The 20,501-nt window shown below is 42.0% G+C and overlaps 1 protein-coding gene across 3 annotated transcripts in view; it reads right to left on the bottom strand.

The window, feature by feature from the left end:
- The window catches only part of SPACA9 (sperm acrosome associated 9), a 128,561-nt gene extending 108,278 nt beyond the window's left edge, over window positions 1-20,283 (bottom strand). For all 3 annotated transcript variants that reach the window (XM_069609315.1, XM_069609317.1, XM_069609316.1), the window contains exon 1: window positions 20,178-20,283. The gene's annotated coding sequence lies outside the window, so the exon portion shown is untranslated. The remainder of the gene's footprint in view (window positions 1-20,177) is intronic.
- Between the last annotated feature and the right edge of the window lie 218 nt (window positions 20,284-20,501).

The following is a 20,501-nucleotide window of genomic DNA, read 5'->3' as shown; positions in this document are numbered from 1 at the left end:
GTTGGTTTGCGATAGAGCGCGAGTCCATTTTGATTAAGCGCAAGTTGTTTTTAACGCGTGAACTATTTTACGTGAATTATGTTTCGTTTCTCCGCGTGTGTTCGGTAGCGATAGAGCGCGAATCCATTTTAACTAGCGCGTGTTATTTTTATCGCGTTTACATATTTTTTCACACGCGCGGGTTTGGTAAAGAATCGCGTGTGTATTTTAAACGTGAGGACAATTCTTCACGTCTTCTGATTTCACGTGTTTAACGCACACACTTATCAAGGAAGAAACTATACGTTCTATGTGTAAATAAGGAAACAATTCACATGCAGAAGGAAAGCGGCATTCCAGAAAGTGAAAGAGTATCTATTTAATGTAATTTATGCAAATGGAATTCAATACTTCAGAGAAAGACTGCATTTTATAAAAGCATTAAAAACTACATAGAGTTAAAAGAACTTTGAAGCAAGAAGAATATCTAGTTATGTCCCGGGAGGATAGCTCAGCGGCAGCGTGCGCGTCTTGGAAGCAAGACGACACGAAGCAACAACAGGTTCGATCCCCGGGTCCGCGCTTAGAAACCTCTGGGTGTTTAAGCGCATTATAAATACGTAACTAAGACAAAAAAAAAAACAACACAATTACACAACTAAGAAAAACAAACAATTCCTGTAACAGCGCCTCGATGCCTGTGGGCTGTGTGAGCGCTTTATAAATGTTAAAAATAAAATAAAATAAATAGTTCTGTAAGGTGTTTGCAAGGGCCATCACTTTAGGATTCTAAAGAGACTTGAGTGGCTTGAACTATATGCACTAAACAAGATATATTTTACAAGATATTCCACACAGATTATTAGCCTCTAAGTCTTTTACTGAGGTTTAAGAGGTAAAGAGTTTAGAGTTTATTTTAGAATAATTTTAGAAAAGAAGTTTATATTATCATATAAGTAACCAGGTGTATTTGTTTACCACAGATACCAGAGCCTACCAGAAGGTTGCTGGGCATGCAGTGTCTCTGTTGTTATTTTCTCCAAATTCCCCTTTCCCTTTCTTGGGGTTTTCAGCTCAGCTTATATTTAAGGGTTGAGAGGTGAACTCCTGGTGAGGGTCTGTGGGGCCAGCATCAGCTCCTGTGGAAGTCAGTCAAGCCAGACCCTGACAGGATGAAAGGCCCACGATAATTTTTTCCACCTGAGCTGATATGGGTCCCACAGAGGCACTAGCAAGTTCCATAAGGGACATGTTTTCAGAGTTAAGGGAGGAAATGAGGGCTGTGCGAAAAGAAAACCAGGAATTACAAGTCAAGTTTGAAGAGTTAAACTCTAAGGTTACCCGTAAGGGTGAAGAAATTTCTTTGGAGTCAAGAGATTCAGAGGATCCTACTAGAGAAATACCAGTGTTAGAGAGGATTTGGGTGAAGGAACAAGTTCTCAGGGAAGAAGTAGGGGAAGTTTGAATATACCTATAGGCCCAGTCCCCTTAGCACCTCCAGAGCGTTTTGGGGGAGATGCCAAGAAATGCCAGATTTTCCTTACACAGTGTTAACTTCATTTCCTTTGTAGACCTGAAGCTTTTAGTACAGATGCTTCTAAAATAGCTTTTATGCTGTCTTACCTTACTGGTGAGGCAGCAACTTCGTCAGTATTATTAGTTGGTCAAGAGAATCCTATACTAAAGAACTTGTTAGCCTTCAAGTTAGAATTTAAAAAGATGTTTGACAGACGCCAATTATCTCAAGAAGTTGATGGAGAATTATTAGAGTTAAAACAGGGAACCAAAGATTTAGTGTCTTATATCGCACAGTTCAGATCTTTAGTATTAGAGAGCAATTGGCCAGAAGAGAAGCAATCCTCTTTGTTCTATAGAGGCTTGAAGGAGGAATTGAAAGATGCCTTATCGACAATTGTTAATAGACCCACTTCATGTGAGGATTTAATTAATCTAGTCATACAAATTGACTATAGATTAGGGGAACGCAAGGCTGAGCGTAGAAGAGGAGGAGTTGAGCAACCCAGAGTTTTCCCTAGAGTTGATAAAGGAAGATTAGAATTTGTAAATAAAGAATTGAGAACTGGGAATGCAGAGCGAGTAAATAAAGTGAGAGGTCCTTTAACTAAGGAGAAGGATAGGCGAAGACAGAATCATTTATGTTTATATTGTGGGAAATCAGGACATTTTGTTGGAAATTGCCCTTGTCCAAAAACTTCTGCATCTACTAACAGCTCCAGAAATCAACAAGTGGCAAATACAATCCAAGCAGCGGTACCACATATTACATTGAATGTATCCTTGTATATTAAAGAGGAATTAAAGGGAAGAGGTCCAGTAGTAATAGATTCTGGAGCCACTGGTAACTTCATGGATTGGAATGTGGTTAAAGATATGAATGTGCCTTACGTTGTAAAAAATATACCAGGTTATGTGAGAGCGGTGGATGGTTCTCAACTGACATCAGGTTTAATTACACACGAAACAATACCATTGGAAATGGAAATTGGAGGACACTGGGAGGAAATTGTGTTTGAATTAATTGACACTCCACAGTTGAAAATAATTTTGGGAATGCCTTGGTTGACGTATCATAACCCTCAGATTGATTGGGGAAGAAGAGTGGTCAAATTGGATTCTGCTTTTTGTGTTACAAATTGTGGTAAAGAAGTAGTTCAGGAAAATGTTTCTAGTGGTAATTGTTCAGAAGTAGTGGAAGGTTTGGTGAACTTGGGAACTATAGTACATTCTATAGGGGCTGTAATTGGAGAATTACCAAAGTGTTACCATGATTTCAATGATGTGTTTAGTGAAAAGGAAGCTAATGAATTACCTCCTCATAGAGAGTATGACTGTAAAATTGATTTAGAACCAGGGGCCCACATTCCTTGCAGTCACATCTATGACTTAACAGAAAAAGAGAATCAACATTTGAAAGATTACATCCAAGAAAATTTGAATAAGGGGTTCATCAGGCACTCTCAATCGCCAGCAGCTTCTCCACTATTTTTTGTTCCCAAAAAGGAAGGCACTTTACGGACATGTATAGATTATAGGGCATTGAATAAAATAACAATTAAAACCAGATATCCTCTGCCCTTAATATCAGTAATGTTAGACCAGATTCAAGGAGCCTCAGTATTTACCAAACTAGATCTTCGTGGTGCATATCATTTGGTGCGGGTACGTCAAGGTGATGAATGGAAAATGGCATTTAGAACACAATTTGGTCTTTTCGAATATCAAGTAATGCCATTCGGATTGTGTAACGCTCCCGCAGCCTTTCAATTTTTTATAAATGAGGTATTGAGAGATTTTATTGACATCTTTGTAGTAGTATACATAGATGATATTCTCATTTACTCTAAGGATCTACAGCAACATGAAGAACATGTAAAGAAAGTGTTACAGCGACTAAGGGAGAATAAACTATTTGCTAAATTAGAAAAGAGCCAATTTCATACCATGGAAGTGGAATTTGTAGGTTTTATGATTTCTCCCAAAGGTTTGGAAATGGATATGAAGAAAATTAAAGCAGTTGAACAGTGGCCAACTCCAACTTGTGTTAAAGATATCCAAAGCTTCCTGGGCTTTGCAAACTTTTACAGGAGGTTCATTAAAAATGTCTCTCAAACTGTTTCTCCTATCACCAAATTATTGAAGAAAGGAATGAAATTTGAGTGGAAAGATGAAGCGGATCAAGCTTTCAAAAAATTGAAGAACTGTTTTACATCTGGACCGATCTTATTACACCCAGATCCTTCACAACCATTTTTTGTGGAGGCAGATGCTTCTAATGTTGCAATTGGAGCAGTGCTTTCTCAACGGCATCCTGAAACTGGACAGTTGCATCCTGTGGCCTATCTATCTAAGAAATTGCTTCCAGCAGAAGTGAACGACACGATTACTGACAGAGAACTCCTGGCAATCAAGAGGGCATTTCAGGAATGGAGGCATTATCTGTTAGGAGCAAGATTCACAGTAACCGTTTTAACCGATCATAGAAATCTTCTGTTTTTGAAATCAGCTCGAACACTATCACCTCGACATCTTAGGTGGTCACTCTTCTTTTCAGAATACGATTTTGTGATAACCTTCAAGCCTGGGCGGTTAAACGGTAAAGCGGATGCTTTATCGTGACAAGGTTCTTCGGGAGAAGTTGAAAATCAATTATTGCCAGAACCAGTGATTGCAGAAGATAAATTTATTCTAAGTACTACAAAGGAAGAGAATCTGCTTCTTAAAAAGATTCAAAAGGAATTACCAGAAGAGGCGATTCAATCTTGGTTAGCGGAGGATTCTGGAAGACATTTAATTGAAGGATTTCCATGTGTCCATTCTAAAATTTACCTTCCAAGTAAGGAACTGCAAAAGGAAATTATGCAAGAATGTCATGAATCCAAGTTGGTGGGTCACCCTGGAATTCGTAAGACTATTGAACTGGTTGAAAGGAAGTTTTGGTGGAAAGAAATGAAAAAGGATATTGAAGACTATGTGAAAACATGTGAAGTCTGTGTTCGAGTAAAGTCAGGAGGAGGAAAACCATCTGGGTTATTAAATCCGTTACCAGTACCCCCTAGTCCTTGGATTACAATCTCTATGGATTATATTGTAGATCTTCCTAAAGATCAAAGTTACACTACAGTATTAGTAGTTGTGGATTTACTAACTAAAGCTGGGCATTTCATTCCCATGAAAGGAGAGGCTTCTGCAAGGAATCTGGCAAAATGTTTTTTTGCAAGAAGTGGTACAATTGCATGGTCTACCATGGTCTACCAACACAAATTGTATCAGATTGGGGGTCTCAGTTAATTTCTAAGTTTTGGCGAGCCTTCTGTACAGAGTTGGGAATTGAGGTAAAGCTTTCTTCAGGTTATCATCCACAGACCAACGGCCAAACAGAGCGAGTAAATCAGGAGTTGGAAAAATATATTAGAGCTTTTTGGCAAGAAAGAGGAAGTTGGGTAGATCTTCTTTGGCTAGCAGAGTTTAGTTATAACAATTCTGTCAAGGATTCTACTAAGTATTCTCCATTTTTTTAGCAATTATGGTTTCCACCCACGATTTTTGAAAGAAGTGTTGCCATCTGAGTATTCCAATCCAGAGGTTGAGCAGCGATTGAGTTGTATTAGAGATGGTTTAGTGAAAGCTAAAGAAACTTTGGAGAAAAGTAAATTAAGATTTAAGACATTTGCTGATAGGAAACGTCGAAAAGCACCACATTATCAGGTGGGTCAAAAAGTTTGGTTGTCCACAAAAAACCTACGTTTAAAGGGAAGAACTAAATTTAGTCTGAGATTTATTGGTCCATTTGAAATAGAAAGAATAATAAATCCCGTAGCAATCAAACTGAAATTACCCGCAAGTATCAAAAGTCACCCTACATTTCATGTCAGCTTAGTGAAACCTTGTGTGTCAGGAACTAGATTGGGAAAACCACCACCAGCAGTTTACACAGAGGAAAATGACGAAGAGTTTGAAGTTAAGAAAATCTTAGATTCCAGGATTGTTAGAGGTACCTTGCAGTATCTTACTGACTGGAAGGGATACAGGCCTGAGGAAAGATCTTAAGAGGATCAAATAGATGTACATGCCCCTCAATTGATAAAACAGTTTCACAAAAGGTTCCCTGCTAAGCCAGGACCTGGGACAGGGCTTTGAAGAGGGGGGTACTGTCAGAACTGGCTGGGTTAGTAACAGGAAGAGTAACAGGATTAACATTGTGCTTTCAGAGCTGGCTGGGTTAGTTGTGCCTTCAGAGCTGGCTGGGTTAGTAACAGAAGAGTTTGTACATAGAATTAACATTGTGCTTGCCCAAGTCAAGATGGAGCGAAAGAAACTTAATCTGATTGGTTAAAGGAACAATGATATGTTTGGTTTGCCTGATTGCTGGAAAGGACAATGGATTTGATTCTTGGGAGGTGAGCAAGATTCTAAACTGCCTTTCATCCATAGAAATTCAGTGGCTGGTTGTACATTAGTTAAGCTCCTTAAGTAAGGCCCTTTCAGAGTTCAGAAAATCTACCAAAGAAGTAAGAATATCGTTAGCTGATCCTGTATGAACAAGAAGACATCAGGTGGGATTGTTCTTTTAAAGATGTTAAGATTGTCACAGTGAACTTTCATTTTCTTTTCATAAGAAAACTTAAAGAGTTAACAAGTTTCAGAATTATTTGAGAAAAGAGACATTTACAGTTAGTTATTATGAGGAAAACAAGCTTGAAGATTGTGCGTAGAAATTTAAAGTTAATTAACTGCGTGTAATGTACTTCAAAACTGTTTAATGTGTGCGCGAGCTCGCGTGTCGTCGTTTATGTGTTTTTGCAAGCGCGCGGGTATTCAGAGCGATAGAGCGCGTGCCCAAATGAATTGCACGAGTGAATTTTAGCGCGTGTACATTTTTAACGTGAAAGACGTTTCATGGGAAAGCGCGTGTTGGTTTGCGATAGAGCGCGAGTCCATTTTGATTAAGCGCGAGTTGTTTTTAACGCGTGAACTATTTTCTGTGAATTACGTTTCGTTTCTCCGCGTGTGTTCGGTAGCGATAGAGCGCGAGTCCATTTTAACTAGCGCGTGTTATTTTTAGCGCGTTTACGTATTTTTTCACACGCGCGGGTTTGGTAAAGAATCGCGTGTGTATTTTAAACGCGAGGACAATTCTTCACGTCTTCTGATTTCACGTGTTTAACGCACACACTTATCAAGGAAGAAACTATACGTTCTATGTGTAAATAAGGAAACAATTCACATGCAGAAGGAAAGCGGCATTCCAGAAAGTGAAAGAGTATCTATTTAATGTAATTTATGCAAATGGAATTCAATACTTCAGAGAAAGACTGCATTTTATAAAAGCATTAAAAACTACATAGAGTTAAAAGAACTTTGAAGCAAGAAGAATATCTAGTTCTGTAAGGTGTTTGCAAGGGCCATCACTTTAGGATTCTAAAGAGACTTGAGTGGCTTGAACTATATGCACTAAACAAGATATATTTTACAAGATATTCCACACAGATTATTAGCCTCTAAGTCTTTTACTGAGGTTTAAGAGGTAAAGAGTTTAGAGTTTATTTTAGAATAATTTTAGAAAAGAAGTTTATATTATCATATAAGTAACCAGGTGTATTTGTTTACCACAGATACCAGAGCCTACCAGAAGGTTGCAGGGCTGCAGTGTCTCCGTTGTTATTTTCTCCAAATTCCCCTTTCCCTTTCTTGGGGTTTTCAGCTCAGCTTATATTTAAGGGTTGAGAGGTGAACTCCTGGTGAGGGTCTGTGGGGCCAGCATCAGCTCCTGTGGAAGTCAGTCAAGCCAGACCCTGACAGGATGAAAGGCCCACGATAATTGTTTCCACCTGAGCTGATATGGATCCCACAGAGGCACTAGCAAGTTCCATAAGGGACATGTTTTCAGAGTTAAGGGAGGAAATGAGGGCTGTGCGAAAAGAAAACCAGGAATTACAAGTCAAGTTTGAAGAGTTAAACTCTAAGGTTACCCGTAAGGGTGAAGAAATTTCTTTGGAGTCAAGAGATTCAGAGGATCCTAGTAGAGAATTACCAGTGTTAGAGAGGATTTGGGTGAAGGAACAAGTTCTCAGGGAAGAAGTAGGGGAAGTTTGAATATACCTATAGGCCCAGTCCCCTTAGCACCTCCAGAGCGTTTTGGGGGAGATGCCAAGAAATGCCAGATTTTCCTTACACAGTGTGAACTTCATTTCCTTTGTAGACCTGAAGCTTTTAGTACAGATGCTTCTAAAATAGCTTTTATGCTGTCTTACCTTACTGGTGAGGCGGCAACTTAGTCAGTATTATTAGTTGGTCAAGAGGATCCTATACTAAAGAACTTGTTAGCCTTCAAGTTAGAATTTAAAAAGATGTTTGACAGACGCCAATTATCTCAAGAAGTTGATGGAGAATTATTAGAGTTAAAACAGGGAACCAAAGATTTAGTGTTTTATATGGCACAGTTCAGATCTTTAGTATTAGAGAGCAATTGGCCAGAAGAGAAGCAATCCTCTTTGTTCTATAGAGGCTTGAAGGAGGAATTGAAAGATGCCTTATCGACAATTGTTAATAGACCCACTTCATGTGAGGATTTAATTAATCTAGTCATACAAATTGACTATAGATTAGGGGAACGCAAGGCTGAGCGTAGAAGAGGAGGAGTTGAGCAACCCAGAGTTTTCCCTAGAGTTGATAAAGGAAGATTAGAATTTGTAAATAAAGAATTGAGAACTGGGAATGCAGAGCGAGTAAATAAAGTGAGAGGTCCTTTAACTAAGGAGGAGAAGGATAGGCGAAGACAGAATAATTTATGTTTATATTGTGGGAAATCAGGACATTTTGTTGGAAATTGCCCTTGGTGTCCAAAAACTTCTGCATCTACTAACAGCTCCAGAAATCAACAAGTGGCAAATACAATCCAAGCAGCGGTACCACATATTACATTGAATGTATCCTTGTATATTAAAGAGGAATTAAAGGGAAGAGGTCCAGTAGTAATAGATTCTGGAGCCACTGGTAACTTCATGGATTGGAATGTGGTTAAAGATATGAATGTGCCTTACGTTGTAAAAAATATACCAGGGTATGTGAGAGCGGTGGATGGTTCTCAACTGACATCAGGTTTAATTACACACTAAACAATGACATTGGAAATGGAAATTGGAGGACACTGGGAGGAAATTGTGTTTGAATTAATTGACACTCCACAGTTGAAAATAATTTTGGGAATGCCTTGGTTGACGTATCATAACCCTCAGATTGATTGGGGAAGAAGAGTGGTGAAATTGGATTCTGCTTTTTGTGTTACAAATTGTGGTAAAGAAGTAGTTCAGGAAAATGTTTCTAGTGGTAATTGTTCAGAAGTAGTGGAAGGTTTGGTGAACTTGGGAACTATAGTACATTCTATAGGGGCTGTAATTGGAGAATTACCAAAGTGTTACCATGATTTCAATGATGTGTTTAGTGAAAAGGAAGCTAATGAATTACCTCCTCATAGAGAGTATGACTGTAAAATTGATTTAGAACCAGGGGCCCACATTCCTTGCAGTCACATCTATGACTTAACAGAAAAAGAGAATCAACATTTGAAAGATTACATCCAAGAAAATTTGAATAAGGGGTTCATCAGGCACTCTCTCCACTATTTTTTGTTCCCAAAAAGGAAGGCACTTTACGGACATGCATAGATTATAGGGCATTGAATAAGATAACAATTAAAACCAGATATCCTCTGCCCTTAATATCAGTAATGTTAGACCAGATTCAAGGAGCCTCAGTATTTACCAAACTAGATCTTCGTGGTGCATATCATTTGGTGCGGGTACGTCAAGGTGATGAATGGAAAAAGGCATTTAGAACACAATTTGGTCTTTTCGAATATCAAGTAATGCCATTTGGATTGTGTAACGCTCCCGCAGCCTTTCAATTTTTTATAAATGAGGTATTGAGAGATTTTATTGACATCTTTGTAGTAGTATACATAGATGATATTCTCATTTACTCTAAGGATCTACAGCAACATGAAGAACATGTAAAGAAAGTGTTACAGCGACTAAGGGAGAATAAACTATTTGCTAAATTAGAAAAGAGCCAATTTCATACCATGGAAGTGGAATTTGTAGGTTTTATGATTTCTCCCAAAGGTTTGGAAATGGATATGAAGAAAATTAAAGCAGTTGAACAGTGGCCAACTCCAACTCGTGTTAAAGATATCCAAAGCTTCCTAGGCTTTGCAAACTTTTACAGGAGGTTCATTAAAAATGTCTCTCAAACTGTTTCTCCTATCACCAAATTATTGAAGAAAGGAATGAAATTTGAGTGGAAAGATGAAGCGGATCAAGCTTTCAAAAAATTGAAGAACTGTTTTACATCTGGACCGATCTTATTACACCCAGATCCTTCACAACCATTTTTTGTGGAGGCAGATGCTTCTAATGTTGCAATTGGAGCAGTGTTTTCTCAACGGCATCCTGAAACTGGACAGTTGCATCCTGTGGCCTATCTATCTAAGAAATTGCTTCCAGCAGAAGTGAACGACACGATTACTGACAGAGAACTCCTGGCAATCAAGAGGGCATTTCAGGAATGGAGGCATTATCTGTTAGGAGCAAGATTCACAGTAACCGTTTTAACCGATCATAGAAATCTTCTGTTTTTGAAATCAGCTCGAACACTATCACCTCGACAACTTAGGTGGTCACTCTTCTTTTCAGAATACGATTTTGTGATAACCTTCAAGCCTGGGCGGTTAAACGGTAAAGCGGATGCTTTATCGCGACAAGGTTCTTCGGGAGAAGTTGAAAATCAATTATTGCCAGAACCAGTGATTGCAGAAGATAAATTTATTCTAAGTACTACAAAGGAAGAGAATCTGCTTCTTAAAAAGATTCAAAAGGAATTACCAGAAGAGGCGATTCAATCTTGGTTAGCGGAGGATTCTGGAAGACATTTAATTGAAGGATTTCCATGTGTCCATTCTAAAATTTACCTTCCAAGTAAGGAACTGCAAAAGGAAATTATGCAAGAATGTCATGAATCCAAGTTGGTGGGTCACCCTGGAATTCGTAAGACTATTGAACTGGTTGAAAGGAAGTTTTGGTGGAAAGAAATGAAAAAGGATATTGAAGACTATGTGAAAACATGTGAAGTCTGTGCTCAGGTAAAGTCAGGAGGAGGAAAACCATCTGGGTTATTAAATCCGTTACCAGTACCCCCTAGTCCTTGGTTTACAATCTCTATGGATTATATTGTAGATCTTCCTAAAGATCAAAGTTACACTACAGTATTAGTAGTTGTGGATTTACTAACTAAAGCTGGGCATTTCATTCCCATGAAAGGAGAGGCTTCTGCAAGGAATCTGGCAAAATGTTTTTTGCAAGAAGTGGTACGATTGCATGGTCTACCAACACAAATTGTATCAGATCGGGGGTCTCAGTTCATTTCTAAGTTTTGGCGAGCCTTCTGTACAGAGTTGGGAATTGAGGCAAAGCTTTCTTCAGGTTATCATCCACAGACCAACGGCCAAACAGAGCGAGTAAATCAGGAGTTGGAAAAATATATTAGAGCTTTTTGGCAAGAAAGAGGAAGTTGGGTAGATCTTCTTTGGCTAGCAGAGTTTAGTTATAACAATTCTGTCAAGGATTCTACTAAGTATTCTCCATTTTTTAGCAATTATGGTTTCCACCCACGATTTTTGAAAGAAGTGTTGCCATCTGAGTATTCCAATCCAGAGGTTGAGCAGCGATTGAGTTGTATTAGAGATGGTTTAGTGAAAGCTAAAGAAACTTTGGAGAAAAGTAAATTAAGATTTAAGACATTTGCTGATAGGAAACGTCGAAAAGCACCACATTATCAGGTGGGTCAAAAAGTTTGGTTGTCCACAAAAAACCTACGTTTAAAGGGAAGAACTAAATTTAGTCCGAGATTTATTGGTCCATTTGAAATAGAAAGAATAATAAATCCCGTAGCAATCAAACTGAAATTACCCGCAAGTATCAAAAGTCACCCTACATATCATGTCAGCTTAGTGAAACCTTGTGTGTCAGGAACTACATTGGGAAAACCACCACCAGCAGTTTACACAGAGGAAAATAACGAAGAGTTTGAAGTTAAGAAAATCTTAGATTCCAGGATTGTTAGAGGTACCTTGCAGTATCTTACTGACTGGAAGGGATACGGGCCTGAGGAAAGATCTTGGGAGGATCAAATAGATGTACATGCCCCTCAATTGATAAAACAGTTTCACAAAAGGTTCCCTGCTAAGCCAGGCCCTGGGACAGGGCTTTGAAGAGGGGGGTACTGTCAGAACTGGCTGGGTTAGTAACAGGAAGAGTAACAGGATTAACATTGTGCTTTCAGAGCTGGCTGGGTTAGTTGTGCCTTCAGAGCTGGCTGGGTTAGTAACAGGAAGAGTTTGTACATAGAATTAACATTGTGCTTGCCCAAGTCAAGATGGAGCGAAAGAAACTTAATCTGATTGGTTAAAGGAACAATGATATGTTTGGTTTGCCTGATTGGTGGAAAGGACAATGGATTTGATTCTTGGGAGGAGAGCAAGATTCTAAACTGCCTTTCATCCATAGAAATTCAGTGGCTGGTTGTACATTAGTTAAGCTCCTTAAGTACGGCCCTTTCAGAGTTCAGAAAATCTACCAAAGAAGTATGAATATCGTTAGCTGATCCAGTATGAACAAGAAGACATCAGGTGGGATTGTTCTTTTAAAGATTTTAAGATTGTCACAGTGAACTTTCATTTTCTTTTCATAAGAAAACTTAAAGAGTTAACAAGTTTCAAAATTATTTGAGAAAAGAGACATTTACAGTTAGTTATTATGAGGAAAACAAGCTTGAAGATTGTGCGTAGAAATTTAAAGTTAATTAACTGCGTGTAATGTACTTCAAAACTGTTTAATGTGTGCCCGAGCTCGCGTGTCGTCGTTTACGTGTTTTTGGAAGCGCGCGGGTATTCAGAGCGATAGAGCGCGTGCCCAAATGAATTGCGCGAGTGAATTTTAGCGCGTGTACATTTTTAACGTGAAAGACGTTTCATGGGAAAGCGCGTGTTGGTTTGCGATAGAGCGCGAGTCCATTTTGATTAAGCGCGAGTTGTTTTTAACGCGTGAACTATTTTCTGTGAATTACGTTTCGTTTCTCCGCGTGTGTTCGGTAGCGATAGAGCGCGAGTCCATTTTAACTAGCGCGTGTTATTTTTATCGCGTTTACGTATTTTTTCACACGCGCGGGTTTGGTAAAGAATCGCGTGTGTATTTTAAACGCGAGGACAATTCTTCACGTCTTCTGATTTCACGTGTTTAACGCACACGCTTATCAAGGAAGAAACTATACGTTCTATGTGTAAATAAGGAAACAATTCACATGCAGAAGGAAAGCAGCATTCCAGAAAGTGAAAGAGTACCTATTTAATGTAATTTATGCAAATGGAATTCAATACTTCAGAGAAAGACTGCATTTTATAAAAGCATTAAAAACTACATAGAGTTAAAAGAACTTTGAAGCAAGAAGAATATCTAGTTCTGTGAGGTGTTTGCAAGGGCCATCACTTTAGGATTCTAAAGAGACTTGAGTGGCTTGAACTATATGCACTAAACAAGATATATTTTACAAGATATTCCACACAGATTATTAGCCTCTAAGTCTTTTACTGAGGTTTAAGAGGTAAAGAGTTTAGAGTTTATTTTAGAATAATTTTAGAAAAGAAGTTTATATTATCATATAAGTAACCAGGTGTATTTGTTTACCACAGATACCACAGCCTACCAGAAGGTTGCAGGGCTGCAGTGTCTCCGTTGTTATTTTCTCCAAATTCCCCTTTCCCTTTCTTGGGGTTTTCAGCTCAGCTTATATTTAAGGGTTGAGAGGTGAACTCCTGGTGAGGGTCTGTGGGGCCAGCATCAGCTCCTGTGGAAGTCAGTCAAGCCGGACCCTGACAACACCTCATGTTAATTCAAGCATATTGCTTTGTCCAAATGCAACGGTCTCCATACAGTTATACACGCATAGCACTACGCCATGTAGCGTTATCACGAGTAAACATTGATCCCCGTTTATGACATTCTAACCAGCCCAAACGGCTATGGGTCAATTTTTGAGGAAAATCCTCAACCACATTGTCAGAACTCTGTATTGTAAGAGTTACTCACTCGCCAGTTAGCAGGACAGTCTCACGCGTCGGCTTCTCTCGATCTAAGCCGGAGCCATTTTGGGACTACTTTATGTGTCCCCATGACAACCAGACGCCGTAACTATGCGCCTCAAGGTGTTACTAAGCAACGTATCCATTCCGCTAGCTGTGCTAATTTAATTGTGCATTAATTCAATATCTCTCTCTCAATCATTGTAAGACAAAACACAATATATGTATATTTCTAAAATGACAATTCACTCAAAAGATACCTAAAAGTCTAGGTAATGCGCGATCAGCAGTCCTGTTTGATAGAAGACCCTTAAAGGGATATACACATTTTGACTTGTACTGGATCCAGATATCCCAAACTTAAATACCTTACGTTCATAACTGTTTCTTCTACAACTAACAGGAGTGGTAGTACTTCGCATATTACACATGATAGTTGGAACATCACATTAATACATCTTATTCCTATTAGGTGCATTCACAAAAAAGATGCCATTTCTGCATCTAAATTCAAACCCTATACGGTTGCATTAAAAAAACAAATAATTCGCGCTTCTGCCTGGCGCAATGCCCTCATTCTGTCACCGCCCCTCTTATTCATATTAACTTGTTTTATACCAAAAAACTGAATATCAGATTTATCATCTAGTTGGTGATTCTTTTGCCAGTGTGTCGCCAGTGGCAGGGTGGTATCCTGACTCCCAATTTTAGCTAGGTGTTCCCTGATTCTAATGCACAATTCCCTAATGGTGCTCCCTACATACAAATTCTTGCAAACACATCTGATCAAATAAATTTTGAATATGTATGATGTAATACATTGCAATGTGAATGTTTTTTAGGTTAAATCTAAGTATTAATTTGTCCAAGCCCTATTTTGAGAAAGGCCTTTGATGGCCGAAACGCGTGTAAAGCAAGGGCGAGTGTGATAGCAAACCAATATAAATAAATTCAAGTATTTGAAATAAGGCGCAATTTCCTGGACTCTTTTTCATGCGGTTGCATGTTATTTGTTCATATATTAGACGGTTTTACCTGTGGCTTACCGTCAGTCCAGTGATCTGCGACAACAATACTGATTTTTCTGGTAAAACGAGAATTTGTTGCACCTATTTTCAAGCATCAAGAGTCGCCCAACAGACCAGCTGTAACCCTAAGCCCAGTTCACCTGTTCTTAATCAACTCACAACAAAGGCAGAATCCTAGATTGGATAGCCGACCTCAACAGCGACATAAATATCCTGTCCAATACATCTTGCGCAAGGTCAGATCATCACTTAATCTCCTTCACGATTAAGGAATGTAATCAGCCCAACAAACAGAGCATCGCCCCACCAATGAGCACCAGAAACAAACGCAACATACCATTGGAGAAACTCTTACCCCTATTACATCCAATCATCAACTCCCCCACGACACTCACTGACCCCACCGACAGAGTTGACCTCTATAACCACACACTAACCAATGCCATCAATACTATAGCACCATTAAAATTGCGTAAATCAAAACCTTGTGCACATCTAAACTCATGGTTCACCCACTAACCCCATCTCTAATCGCTACGAAAACTTAAAAAAAGCGCAGAAGCCCTCTGGAAAAGTCTCCCCTCAGCAGTCAAAGGATAACTTCTCTTAACTTTAAAACAGCTATTGTCCAGGCCACAAAAGAAAATTACAACAACCACTTCACTAAAGCGAAATCTAGCACCAAGGATCTCTTCAACATATTGAAAGAGCTAGGAACCCCGCCATACCACCTGAAACTTGCACCAAAGATATCTCTTGGTGCACTAATATCCAAAGGCCGCTACAAGATAAAATCTCAATGCGCCAAAGTAAAATTGAATCTAAAAAACTCAGCATCACCAAGACAGCTCCCACTCCTGCATCCCCTTCACCAGGTGGGCATACCCATAATCAATTCAACTTCTCCCCTGTCTCCATTAAAGAGGTTGAAGACATTATAACCAAATTAAAACCATCCAAATGTCAGGGAGATATTTGCCCCGCCCCTATTATCAAAGAGGCAGGCAAGGAACTCGCCCCCTTCATCACATCCCTCATCAATGCATCATTCAACTCCAGCATTGTACCAAACAACCTAAAGGATGCTTGGGTACTCCGGCTACTAAAAAAAACAACCGTAGACCCAAATAACCCTTCTAATTATCAACCTATTACCACTGTACCCTTTCTTTTGAAAGTACAGGATTGAGCAGCACACTTGCAGATTAAACAATATCTAGAATCAAACAACCTACTCAGTCTCAGACAATCAGGGTTCAGACCCAGACATGGGACTGAAACCGCTCTGATCGACCTTAAGACGCAAATCCAAGCACTAAAAAACAAAGGCAAACTTGCTCTTCTTCTAGATTTACCGGCAGCGTTCGATTTAGTAAACCACACAATTCTCTGCAATCACCCAACGTCTTCTGAGCACTTCTCGGACAAAGCAAATGCCTGGATTCAGTCCTTTCTAAACAACAGATATATGAAGGTCTTTGCACCTTCAACATCTGCAGAACCGTCACCTGTTACTTGTGGAGTCCCCTGAGGTTCTTGGGTGTCCCCCACATTATACAATGTGTTTACAAAGCCCCTATTTGATGACCTTGACTATTTGGGTGTCACCTATACCAACTATGCGGATGACACCCAAATACTCATCCCCATCACTGGAGACTATGCTACTGACAGCAAAACCCTCAATGACATTTATCGCATAATATAAGCCTGGATGGCTAAGCATGGACTCTGTCTTAACGACGATAAGACAGAGCTGCTCCTCCTCGGCTCCCCAGCAAACCTCAAAAAACTAGACAAACAATTTACCTCATTTAACATTGATGGGAATACAATCAAAATCTCTACGAATGTAAAAACCTTAGGTATCTACATCGACTCGGCTCTCACTTTAACACGACAAACCAATGTAATTGCCTCCTCCTCAGCTTACACCTGCAAATGAATCACTGCTTGCAGACCATTCATCTCGACTCCTAACTGCATCACAATAACCAGAGCTCTAGTCGTCCAAACCTGACTACTGCAATGCAGTATATTTAGGAACCACCCAACAGAACTTAAATAAGATGCAACCTGAACTGGCTATCTGTTAAACAAAGAATTACGCTGAAAACCCTGTCACTTACACATTAGTGTCTCGCGGAGCTGGCACCGAAAGACATGTCCAACAGTCTCTCACGCAACATTCCAACACGCCCTACCAGAACCGCTCAGCCACACTGCCTAAAAATTCCCAGGTTCAACCTACAAAGAGCAGGGGGAATTAGCTTCCTGGTATTAGCAGCCAAAAGCTGGAACGCTATGCCGCTAGCCGCTAGCGATTAGATCTGAACCATCGTACCACCTATTCAGAAAAAATATAAAGCTATGGATTCAAGCACAAGAAAACAGCAGATTCTAGAGACACTGCCCACCTTGGTGTGACTCGCAACACCACTAAATCTATTGCGTTCACAGCACTGCATTCAATCGTACCTATTGTAAATATGTAATGATGGAATTCAAGCCTTCTGCCACTACAGGTAACTAAACTGTCTTGTGTCACGTAACCCTGCAAACTGTAAATAAGTGCTTTGCATCTATTTAAACTGTTCATTAAGTGCTTTTATATATGTAACCTGTAAGACAAGCGCCCAGATGCCTTGGTGCGCTCTACAAATAAACAAACTAAACTAAACTAAACTGAAACTTGTCACACAAAGAAATAGGGCTTGGTGCAGAAACCAGGCAGCTCACGGACTAACCACGGGGCACAGAGAACACATTACCCGTGGATGAACTCGCTAAGTTGCTACACTCTAGAACAAACGACTGGGGAAGGGATATCGATCGCATTTAGTGAGACAAACGGTGGTAGGAAATGCACTGCCATTAACACCATACTGAAAACTCACCCTTCTGCATCGTCCTCTCAAACTCTGAACTAAACGCAACCATACCTATACAGCACCACAAACCGCACGTGCTTCACAACAACAAAACAAACCCCACATAATCTCGCCCAACACCACATGGCGATCACCAACCGTAAAACACACCTACACTCAGCGATCTGAACTGAAGCTGCCATCAGCACATCACAGCTCTCTTGCTCTTTTCCCGCTCAGTCCTACTAACTTACCCGCTGCCCTCCTTGCATTACAGATCCACCAGAGTGCCAAGAGACCATGCAGGTGGCAACAGTGCATGGTATAAGAACCTCTAACATAACATAAAATTGAAGCAGAACTAGAAGAGTCATTAGAATGCGTAAAGAAGTTAGATGCCCCGCACATAAATACGTTTGCCCCTCCCCTATCATCTCCGAAGTTAGCGCCTACCCCAACATTTGAAGGGTCACCCCAGCAGAAATTGAGGTTTTCTAGCGCCCCTTCCACTGTGTCACCCCTGCTGACACTTTGGATCAATAATCATGCTCTCCTCTGACTGATTGCAAAAGATGCAAAACAATAGCTTTTCACAAGCCTCCACTCTGCCCGTTTTAACCCCCGCTGACCCTCTGTGTGGTCTTCAGAACGTCTCCACTACCCATCATGCATCGACAGTCGGTGTGTTCCAGTGAACTCCTCTCCCCCTCCCCATAATAATCCTCTCCTGGCACTCATGTGTTCTTGAGTAGCGACAACGTTGACCGCTTGCTGCATTGCGCGCTCTTTTAGAAGCCAAACCTCTCCCCAGCTGGCACTCTGTGTGCTCTTGGGCACCTCCGCCACGTCATCGATCTTTCCCACTGGAGACGGCAACAGTGCACTCTTTATCAACCCTGACCCTCCCCAGCTACCAATCTGTGTGATCTTGGGCACCCCAGCAACCCCCCCCACTGCTGTCCCACTGGAGGCAGACAGAGAGCGCTCATTAGAAGGCTTCACCCACCCCATCCTCTCCCCAGCTAGCACTCTGTGTGCTCTTAGGCACCTCTGCTCTGCAACCTGCCACATTAGTCCCACATTGCAGTCCCACGGGAGACGTTCACAGTGCACTATCTAGCAGTCTTCACCTTCCCCAATCTCTCCCCAGCTGGCACTCTGAACGCTCTTGTGCATCTCTGCTACCATTGCAGTCCCAAGGGAGACATACACAGTGTGTTCACATTCCCCATTCTTTCCTGGGCTGGTACTCTGTTTGTTCTTGGCCATCGCTGCCATCTTCCCTATAGCTGTCCCATGCGAGACAGACATGGTGCCTTATTTAGCAGCCTTCACCCGTCTCATCCTCTCCCCAGCTGGCACTCTTTGTGCTCTTGGGCATCACTGCCGCCTTCCCTATTGCTATCCGACTGGAGAAGTGCGCTCTTTAGCAGCCTTCACCCTACCCATCCTCGCCACCTCCCACATTGCTGTCCCGCGGGAGAAGTGCACAGTGCGCACTTTAGCAGGCTGCACTTTGTGCGCCGCGCGCCTCTGCCACCTTGCCAGTTGCTGTCCCGCGGGAGAAGTGCACAGTGCGCTCTTTAGCAGCTTTCACCCTTCCCATCCTGTGCCCAGCAGGCACTCTATGTGCTCTAAGGCACCCCTGCCACCTCCCACATTGCTGTCCCGCGGGAGAAGTGCACAGTGCGCTCTTTAGCAGCTTTCACCCTTCCCATCCTGTGCCCAGCAGGCACTCTGTGTGCTCTAAGGCACCCCTGCCACCTCCCACATTGCTGTCCCGCGGGAGAAGTGCACAGTGCGCTCTTTAGCAGCCTTCACCCTTCCCATCCTGTGCCCAGCTGGCACTCTGTGTGCTCTAAGGCACCCCTGCCACCTCCCACATTGCTGTCCCGCCGGAGAAGTGCACAGTGCGCTCTTTAGCAGCCTTCACCCTTCCCATCCTGTGCCCAGCTGGCACTCTGTGTGCTCTAAGGCACCCCTGCCACCTCCCACATTGCTGTCCCGCCGGAGAAGTGCACAGTGCGCACTTTAGCAGCCTTCACCCTTCCCATCCTGTGCCCAGCTGGCACTCTGTGTACTCTAAGGCACCCCTGCCACCTCCCACATTTCTGTCCCGCCGGAGAAGTGCACAGTGCGCTCTTTAGCAGCCTTCACCCTTCCCATCCTGTGCCCAGCTGGCACTCTGTGTGCTCTAAGGCACCCCTGCGCACTTTAGCAGGCTGCACTTTGTGCGCCGCGCGCCTCTGCCACCTTGCCAGTTGCTGTCCCGCGGGAGAAGTGCACAGTGCGCTCTTTAGCAGCTTTCACCCTTCCCATCCTGTGCCCAGCTGGCACTCTGTGTGCTCTAAGGCACCCCTGCGCACTTTAGCAGGCTGCACTTTGTGCGCCGCGCGCCTCTGCCACCTTGCCTGTTGCTGTCCCGCGGGAGAAGTGCACAGTGCGCACTTTAGCAGGCTGCACTTTGTGCGCCGCGCGCCTCTGCCACCTTGCCTGTTGCTGTCCCGCGGGAGAAGTGCACAGTGCGCACTTTAGCAGGCTGCACTTTACGCGCCGCGCGCCTCTGCCACCTTGCCTGTTGCTGTCCTGCGGGAGATGGGCGCAGTGCGCTACTCTTTGGCAGCCTTTGCCCTCCCCAGGTTTGCCTACCTGTCCTCGTGCCCTCCAGCCTCTCCTCAGCAGTCTCCCTCCTTGCATCTGCTGCACATCGCCGTGGGTGGGGCTCGGGAGCTGTTTATGGCCGTTGCCCGGTAACATTGTGATGTCATCCCTATAGTTCGAAGACAGGAGCTGCCCAAGCGCCACGTGCGCCATGTCGGAACGGGCTCTGCCAGGCGCTGTCTTGGAGCAGAGCGGGGTCAGGCGCCATCTTGGATTGGGCCCATGCCATCACTTCTCTAGGGGTAGAGGTAAGGCGGCCACATGATGAATATTTCATATGAAAATACTTTCCAACACATTACTATCTTCAAC

This window comes from Ambystoma mexicanum, chromosome 8 (assembly GCF_040938575.1).
Source record: "Ambystoma mexicanum isolate Mex_15411 chromosome 8, UKY_AmexF1_1, whole genome shotgun sequence".
NCBI lineage: Eukaryota > Metazoa > Chordata > Amphibia > Caudata > Ambystomatidae > Ambystoma > Ambystoma mexicanum.
This window is presented reverse-complemented; position numbering and strand designations above follow the sequence as displayed.